The following is a 9,926-nucleotide window of genomic DNA, read 5'->3' on the forward strand; positions in this document are numbered from 1 at the left end:
TCTATCTGGCACACCGATGTTAATGAATAACAATCCTCAAAAATGATAAATCACAGGTTGATTTCGATCAGGGAAGGCAGAGATGAGAAGTTTTGGAAACCCTGATGCTTTCCATGTCCTGTACCACAACCCTCTGTCAAACTTGATGCCCTCAGCTGTTCTTCCAATATCCTAACATTTTACCTTAAATTGCTATTAAAATTTTTCTGTAATTTTGCATTATATACCAAAGCACAGGGTGAACCAACAAGGACCCCAAACACTGAACTCTGAGAACGTACACAATAAGGTAACCTACATTCTGAAACGGCAAACCCCCGTTAACAAATAGTTGACAAGTACAAAACAGCGGCTGAGATTAACTTGAACTCATCAAAATAAAAGGAAAGTCCTCTGGAGGTACAGCGGTGTAGGCAAGACCTGGGCAGACAGAATGGAGATCGGTTTGTAAAATTCTTGTTTATATCCAGAATTTTCCTTCCACACAATGTAACCTTTTATTTCCCATCACCCAAATCATCCATGGTATCTTTATTTTCAGCTACGAACCATCACCAGTAAACTGAATAATTTATGTTCAAAGCCCCTCCCACCATCAAAGGTACGGCAGAAATAGGAAGAGCTAGAAGGAGATTGGAGTCAATTTTTCTTGTGGTGAGATATAAGTGCTGTTCTAACACAAGGGATTTCTGAGGGATGGTCCAGTGAAGCTATGTGGATGGAACTCATAAATAAGAAGGGCATTATTACTTTGATGCAATTGTAATTGTCCCCCCAGTCGTCAGAGTGAAATTGAGTAACAAATATGTTGAAAGATCTTATTTATATGTAAGAATAATAGGATTGTAACAATCACAAATTTTAAACTTCCAAACATAAAGTGGGACAACCATGGTCTTAAGAGCTTGGATGGTGAGGAATTTGGTAAGTGCTAAAGTCAATTTTCTTCATTAATATGCAGACGTCACTATCACAGAAGGAGCAAACCTGACCTACTCTTGTGATACAGCACAGGGCAAGTGACTGAATGGTTAGTAGGGGAGCTTTTTGGGGCCGGGGTCATAATTCGATTAGTTGTAAAATATCTATGGAAAGGATTGGTATTACATATAAGTTAAAGTTCTTAATTGGACTAGGGCAAATTTTGATAGTATGAGCCAAAATTTTCAAGGGTTGATTGGAGTAGACTGTTTGCAGCTCAAGGGACGGCCGGCAAGAATGAAGCTTTCAGAAGTGAGATAACGAGAGTTCAGAGGCGTGATTTTCCTGTTAGTGTGAAGATAAGGCTGGTAAGAGGAGGGAACACTGGAGGAATAAAGATATTGAGGCACTGGGTCAGATTAAGAATGAATCATATATTAGATATAGATAAACGAGATCAAGTGAATCTCGAAGAGTCCAAGAGGTGCAGGGACATTCCAAAGAGGGAAATGAGGAGGGCAAGAAAGGAAAATGAGATAGCCTTGGGAGATAATGTTAAAGATAATCCAAAGAGATTCGACTAGTACATTAAGAGCAAAGGGGTAGATCATAGAGTCATAGAGATTTACAACTTGGAAACAGATCTTTAAGTCTCACTTGCCCATGCTGACCAGATATTCTAAACTAATCTAGTCCCATTTGCTAGTACTTGGCCCATTTCCCTCTAAACCCTTCCTATTCGTATACACACTCAGGTGCGTTTTATATGTTGAAATTGCACCAGCCTCCACCGCTTCCTCTGGCAGTTCATTCTATACACACCATCCTCTGCATGAACATGTTACTCCTTAGGTACTTTCAACTTTTTCCCCTCTCACTCTAAACCTATACTCACGAGTATAGGTTTAGGTGAGACTCCACCCACCTCAGGGAAAAAAACCTTGTCTATTCACCATATCCATGCCTCTGATGATTTTATAAACATTTATAAAGTCACACCTCAGTCTCCAACGCTCCAGAGAAATCAGCCCCAGCCTATTCAGCCTCTCCCTATATAACTCTACATGGCTGTGAATATGTATAAGCCTAGAGGGATGGCTTCATAAATCATGTTACATTTTATATAAATGCTGTTTTTTAAAAATTATCATTTAGCTTAAAATGGAGGATGGGTGCCTTTTCAATTTCATACCAGTAGCACAGAAAGACCTGAGGAAAGAAACTGCAACAAAAAAATGAAGAAAAAGTTATTGCACTACGGATAATCTCACCATATCATTCGTGTAAAAAATAATTCCCTGTTTTGACCTTGCAGTTAATAGAGTCTATTAATTAACCCTGTGCTTGTGATAATTTTCATCTATCTGTCATTCTGCATTTAGTTGTTATAGTTACCGTGTGGATTACTGCACCTCTTTAAAAATTCAAAACAAAATAAAGTAAAACTGCAAATTAAATATTGTATCTAATTACGACAAAAAAAGTTAGCAATTCAATGACACCAAATTGGAAAGGAATGTTGAAATGTCGCCAATTCTGAAGACTACAAGAGGTTGCAAGCAATTATTAATTAAATTACGGTATGTTCAAATAATTAGCAAATGAAGATCCACACAGATAAACGTAAGGTGTTACACCTTGGTAGGAATAATGTGCAGGTCATTTATTCAAAGATGCACGTCGAAGTGAGGGAGACAAACAAAGGGATTTCAGACAATTACATCAGTCACTAACAATTTCACCACAGGTTCCAAAGGCCATAAAAATGCAAACAAAGCTCTAAGCTTTATCTCGAAAGGGATAGATTTGAAAGTAGGGTCCCTATAAAAATTTGGTTGACTATAATTAAGAGTATTGCCTGCAGTTCCAGTTGACATATTATAGAATGTATGAGAAAGAGTGAAGAGAAGATTTATAAAAATGCTACACAAGTTTCTGGCTGTGCATATCAAGGAAGAATTGTTGTGCTGTTCACTTCTCTCTTGAAAAGAAGGCTGACAGTTCTAAAATTATAAATGGTTTTGAAGGAGAAGGTACAGAGAAAACATTTCACTTTGGGATAGAACATAACGAGAGGCTGTCAATATAAGGCGGTACCTCAAGAAATCCAAAAGGGAATTCAGAAGAAACCTCTTCACTGAAAGAATGATGAGAATGTGGTATATGTGACCAGACGGAATAGTTGAATCAATAGTTTAGATGTATTTCAAGGAAACTAGGCGAGCACTTGGAAGGGATGGGAATAGAGAATTACAATGGGCGATTTAGATGAGGAAAGATGTGAAACACCTTGAGTGGAACATAAGCACTGGCATGGACTGATTGTGCCAAATGGTCTGTTTTTCCTCTGTAATCCTATGTAGAAAATCACCATTGTATGAAAGAAAAAGTGTATTCAGAACAGCTAGAAAAATTATAAAGTTTCTCACAAAAAAGTCTCGAGTATTCAGAAGTGAATGTAAATGATTTTATCACATGGCCACACTTCACTATTTGCTTAACAGCACTAAAAAGCATTAATCACAATACTCTTACTAGGAGTAGGAGTAACCCATTGTTCATGCACCAGTTGGGGGATCTTAATGACTTATTAATGGCTTCAGTAGGACCTGCCAACCTGGTCCTGGGAATGTTGTGAACACTCGAGCCCTCACGGCTTCTTTCACTCACATACTCTGATTTCCAGTTCCCGAAATGATCGCTACCATGGACAGGAGACTGTTCCACTATGCAGATGGGAAACCCTGTTGTGAGCCATGAGGTACTTCATTAGGAGGGACATCCTGCAGTCGTGTCTCTAGGATGCAGGAGGAGGTCTCCCACGCAATAGAGGACCCACCTACTGCTAATAAACTGCCAGCACTGGCGGGAACAGACTCTACATTGACCACCTGAGTGGTCATCTTTTCCCTAATTTGGGATCAATAAAATACTACGGAGGTGGAAATATGAGAGCCACTGAAACTCCTTCCTTCCCTTGTCATCTTCCACAGTATTATCCACCTAATGACCTTGCTGCCTGTCCCTTGAGGCCTGATAGACCCCAGTCCCATTCCAATATTCAAGAACATGAAGAGCTGGAAAACTGGTCAATATTGATAAAGCTTAACACAAACAGTCTTGGCCTGACTGTCAAATTCTAAAGTGTAGCTTGAGATGAGTTCAATAAAAATGGCAGAAGTACAGAAACAACCGCTTCCATCCATCAGAAACAAATTTCTCTGAATGGGAACGGGATGGTCCGCTATTTGGAATGGAGCAGTGTATTTGAAGAGTTAATGAGGAACAGCAATGTGATGTGATGGATGTGCGCACAGTTTGAAGCTGTTTGCTGATTCAGTTTTTCTAAAGGTTTGGCAGATACATTCCAATTAGAATCAATTAAATCTGCCAAAAGTGGACATTATTACTCACATTTATGAGATGCTTTCACGTAGAACATAGAAAAGTACAGCGCAGAACAGGCCCTCTGACCCACGACAGTGTGCCGAGTTTTAATCCTCATGTAAAATATAATAACAACCTACACATCCCTCAACTCCCTGCTAACCATGTGCATGTCCAGCAGTCCCTTAAATGTCCCTAATCACTCTGCTTCCGCCACCACCGCTGGCAATGTATTCCATGCATTCACACCTCTCTGTGTAAAGAACCTACTCTAACGTCTCCTCGATACCTTTCTCCTAATATCTTAAAACTATGACCCCCTCGTACGTTTCAATCCTGCCCTGCGGAAAATTCTCTTGCTTTGATTTTATCTATTCCTCTCATTATTATGGACACCTCAATCAGGTCTCCTCGCTTCCTCCTTCTCTCCCAAGAGAAAAGTCTAAGCTTATTCAACCTTTCTTCATAAGGCAAGCCCTCCAGTCCAGGCAGCATCCTGGTCAGCCTTCTTTGCACCCTCTCCAAAGCCTCCATATATTTCTTATAGCAGGGTGATCAGAACTGGACACAATATTCCAATCGTGGTCTCACCAGGGACATGTAGAGCTGTAGCAAAACCTCGAGGCTCTCAAACTCGATTTCCCTGTAAATGAAAGCCTAAACATCATATGCTTCCTTAACAACCCTATCCATTTGGGTGCCAACGTTGAGGGATCTATGTACTTGCACACCCAGATCCCTCTGTTCCTCCACACTGCCAAGAATCCTGTCTTTAACCCTATATTCAGCATTTGAGTTCGACATTCCAAACTGAAAAAGGATGCACCGAAATCCAAACAGGAGAAGGTTGTTGGCATGTATCCGTAGAGTTTGGACCAATGACCAGAAACATGAAACTGCCTTTTAAGTAAGCTTTCAAAGAGAGAATGAGTAAAGAGGGCATCTGAGGAAGTTTATCAGTAAAGTACAGCTAATTAAGGGGACTTGACCATACTCGTGGACAAAAAGATATAAAGCAACCAGAGAACCAAAAGAACAGAGTGTGTATATAAAAAGGACAAGAGGCAGCGTGGATCAAGGCCTTGAAGAATTTACAGACAGACAGAAGTTTAAACTCAATACATTAGATGATAATGAGCCAGTTAAGTTCTCAGTCTTTTCTCTATAAGCGCCAGTTTAAATTTACCAGTCTTGTCCAGGCCAGCAGTAAAATGGGATATTCATTTGCATTGTGCACATCTCCTCTTTTCACAAGATATCTTAGTTTCATAAATGCAATAGAATGTATTTTCCACCGGTTCAGCAATTCATTAAATTGAAGTTAACATAAATAAACAACTTTCCAAAGCTGCCTTTCAACAGCCAGACTGATACAATATTCAAAGAGGATCTGCATGTACAAAGTGGGCTTGTCAGGGGGTTAAATTATTTCAAATTCGAAAACTAGATTCCATTTTAATCATGGGAATCGACGTTTCGGGCATAAGCCCTTCTTGTCTGACCTGCTGCGCTTTTCCAGCAACGCATTTCCAGCATCTGCAGTCCTCACTTTCTCCTCCATTTTAATCATATCAGCCGGATGTTGGATCCTCCATTAGCAAAAAGTTCCCATTTACAAACGGCTGTTTGCAAATACAGAAATTGGGTATTTCTGTAAAATAGGACATACTATTTTTTTTTTGTCTTGCATACATCAGCATAGCTGCAAGGATTTTGATGTAAAGGGAAACAACAGTTTACACTGAACAGGAAAAGAGTTCTGCTGCTTTGGAAAGTGAATAATGATTGACCGAGATGGCCCCAATTGAAATGGGCGGGTCAGATGGTGATGGACAGTTAACAGCTAAACTTTGTTCAGTTTTCAATTGGCAGGTTGCCTGAGTGGTCAAGGTGTATTGCCCTGACAAATGAATCAGAGAATGGCCATCACCAATTTAGTCGAATCACAACAAGCATTGGCAGTTAACTGCCAATCATCACCTGGTCCATTCTCCATGCCTTTACCAATCAGCACTCATTACCCAGACAGATTAAATGTCTTCTCCCTTCCCATTGGTATTCTTGAGCGTGTCCTGATAATTACAATACTAAAGACTTAAATTTAAAAAAATCTTTATTTTCATCAATACTCAAATTTCCACATTGTTCCAGCTGGCAGAATTGAAACTTAACTATAATGTATCAGGCCTACAATGAACTGGTAGAGTTCTGCACTGGCCTCAGAGGAAAACCAGCAACAATGTCCTTCTGGAGAGAGAAGAATGGCATTACTTTGCCTTTGATTCTTTTACAGTAAGAATTTCAAAGTCATTGACGAACAGAAATAAATAGAAACAAACCACACACAGTATACTATTATTTAAAGTAATAGAGAGAAATTCTGCACGAGCACAAAAAACCAATTGTTATTCTGAATAGTGAATGTGGCACCAAAAGCACCCTTATAATGACAGTTGGAAAATCGAGCCCACATTGGTTTGTAGCAGTTGTCGAGTTGGTCATTCTATTATGAGCCCTACTCAGTTCCGACACCAGTATGTGACCATAGATTCAGATTGTTTTTAAAGGCAGATATCAATATGAAGTTGCACAGTGGCAGAAACACGGCTCTCCTATGGACAGCACTAAAGAGATCTCACACACATTGGCTCTTTAATAAAGAAATGGGGCAAACCTCAGAGATAGGGAAATGTAAATAAATGAACCACTAACAAGATTTCATCCAATTCGATGGTAACTGATACCTGACCAACAAATTCAGCTGCCACTTGAAAGGATGCAAGAAGACCCAAAAGGGGATACTCCAAATTTCACTTGATTCTGTGTCACATTATTGCAGGAGAGCTTTGTAGTTGCCTCCTAGCAGACATTATTTCTTTCCACAAACCACATCGGATTGACAGAGAAGCATTGGTTCTGATCAGAGATCAGACCCGAATAGTGCAGAACCACATCATAACTCATCTCGAGAAGCTGTGTCAATGGGTGCTTGGGTTTGCAGTGCCTCTGTGTTCTGAGCTTCGGCCCCAATCTCTCGCTGTTCCCGAGTTTTTCTGATAAGTTGCAGTTCCAGTCAGTTTGTATTTCATCATTGTCCCAGATTATAAAGGTTTCAGTCTCAGTGACTTCACCAGTATAGCGCCTTGGGTAAATCAGCAGTGGCCTCACTGAAAAGGCTTTTAAACCCTGAGGGGCATAGAACAGCACATAGTTATCCCTGTTAAATGACCTAATAACAGTTAACAACATTATATTTGATCTGCACTATTTTCCATTACTGATTGCAATGAATCTACCTCGTGGGATACAGAAACTCACCAATGTGAGTAAAAACCTCTTAAACTTTGGGCAAAACCCAGGCTATTGACTTAAGAGAATAAACTCCACACAATAATACAAAAAAGAAAAGCAGATTGAAGTCAAATGATGCACAGGTTTGATGAAGAGCAAAACCCTCTCTACCCTCGCAGGAAGACAAGTAGAAAAGTTGTGCATTTATATAACATCTTAGTGCAATCTCAGAATATCCAATACATCTATTTCCAGATCTGTGAAACAAGTGCAGAACCCCTGGGGCCACTGTCAATTACATGTTATCAAACCCACGGAGTCATAGATGGAAATATCAGCATGTACCCATGTAACAGTTTAAAATGTGTGTTTAATATTTCCACTTGAGTAACTAACAAAATTGTTTCGATGTATGAACAATGAATGAGGGTAGGTCACTTGGCCCTTCGAGCCTGCTCCACCATTCAATAAGATCCTGACTGACCCAATTTGAACACACTTATAAAACATTCAGCTGACAATGTCCCACTTCAGCTTCTCTCATTCGATCATTTTAGTATATTCCACTGCACATCTATCCTAACCTGGAGAATACAGTTCCTGCTGTTAATCACTGATCCACACTGTACTCCTTTCCTCATTCTCAAATTGAAGGAGCCCATAATGCACTGCTCTTTTCCTCAGCCTATTCTTTAGACAAGATAAAGTAGATTGGAACAGACTCCACTGTTTGCTGGTACTTGACTCAATGAGAACTATTGAAATATTTCAATACACTCCTTTGGTGAAATATATAATTTGTTTTAAACGTTTAAAACTGGTTCAATTCGTTTTATATTTGCATTAAATGGTATTTTAGTTTCATCCAGATGTTAGTACAAAGTGAAATATTACAGCACTGAGCTTTGTCTCATTCTCCTTTGGTGGAAGTTGGAAAGGAATTGTTTCTTACAGCATAGAGTGAAGAGAATAAAAAATGAACAGCAAAGTTGAGAAACAATACATCCAGGTTCTGACAAATCAATTTTCAATCAGAGATATTCAAGACAACAACCGAAGTACTTTTGATCATGTAGTCACATGTCAGAAAAGTGATATTTAATTTGTGTGCCATGAGAAAACCAGGAAGGAGATGATGACTGGATCATCTGCTCATCGGGATTGAGCAATAAATATTGGCCGGGACACCAAGTATAATCTCCTCACGTTAGTTCAAAATAATAAGGGTCCCTTTAGCGGGCAGAGTGGCTTTGGTTTAATGCCTCATATCCGTCTGATGTGTAGGATTATCTCAGGACAGCACTGATGTGGCAGTATCAATTAGTCTATTTTAACCCCGAGGGTAGATCTTGAACCCTGAACGTTCCGACTTAAAGATCAGCACACTACTCAATGACACCTGAGCAAAACACAACACTCTGACAAGTGGCTTATTACTTACATCCCCAGGGATTAATGAAGCAATTAAGGGCAATTGCATCGATTCTGTATGAGATGCCAAACAGGCCTCTTATCGTTGAATGGTAGTCTCCCGACCCCAGATCAGTAGCTTAAGTTCCTAGGTTAGACTGAGTAGGCTTATCTTCCTGTCCCACCTACTCCAGAAGTGTATCATACATCGATGGGCATTTTAATTTTAAATAAAGGAAAACTTCTTCAACCAATGGGCTGTTGTCATTTGGAAAGTGCAACATGTGTAATTAGAAATCAGCACTTTGGGTCACCTTTGCTGATTCCCTGTGTGTTCTACGGGAGTCAGTAATTTCTATCACTGTCCACCGTTACAGCTAAAAAAAAGTCCTCTAATATCTCTCCTCAATAGGTCATTCTTCCCTTTTGAATATGGGCAGTGAGCACTCAGTCCTATCTCTTCCTTAGCAACAAATGGCTACCTTGCTTCCAGCCTGCTATCAGCAAGAGGTTAACTTGCACTGTCAAAGTGTGGCAATACTGAGAACAACCCTCCCCATATTGACCCAGGCTAAGATCACAAGATGTAGCACAAGTTAGTGTTTATGTCCAGGATTAGATAATCAGGAAGGATGTTCTCCACAGCTGGGGAGTCCAGAACCAGGGCTCACGGTCTAAGGATACTGGCTCGGGCATTTTGGACTGAGATGAGGAAACCTTTCTTCACCCTGACAGTGGTGACTCTTTGGAATTCACTGTCATAGAAATTGATTGAGTCCAAAACGTGATAGTTTTTTTTCGGGCTAAAGGGATCAAAGCTTACAGAAAGAATGATGGAACAGGGTACTGAGTTGAATAATCAGCCATCGTCATTTTGAACAGCAGTACATGCTTAAGGGGCTGAATGGCTTACTGCT

This window comes from Chiloscyllium punctatum, chromosome 31 (assembly GCF_047496795.1).
Source record: "Chiloscyllium punctatum isolate Juve2018m chromosome 31, sChiPun1.3, whole genome shotgun sequence".
NCBI classification, from domain to species: domain Eukaryota; kingdom Metazoa; phylum Chordata; class Chondrichthyes; order Orectolobiformes; family Hemiscylliidae; genus Chiloscyllium; species Chiloscyllium punctatum.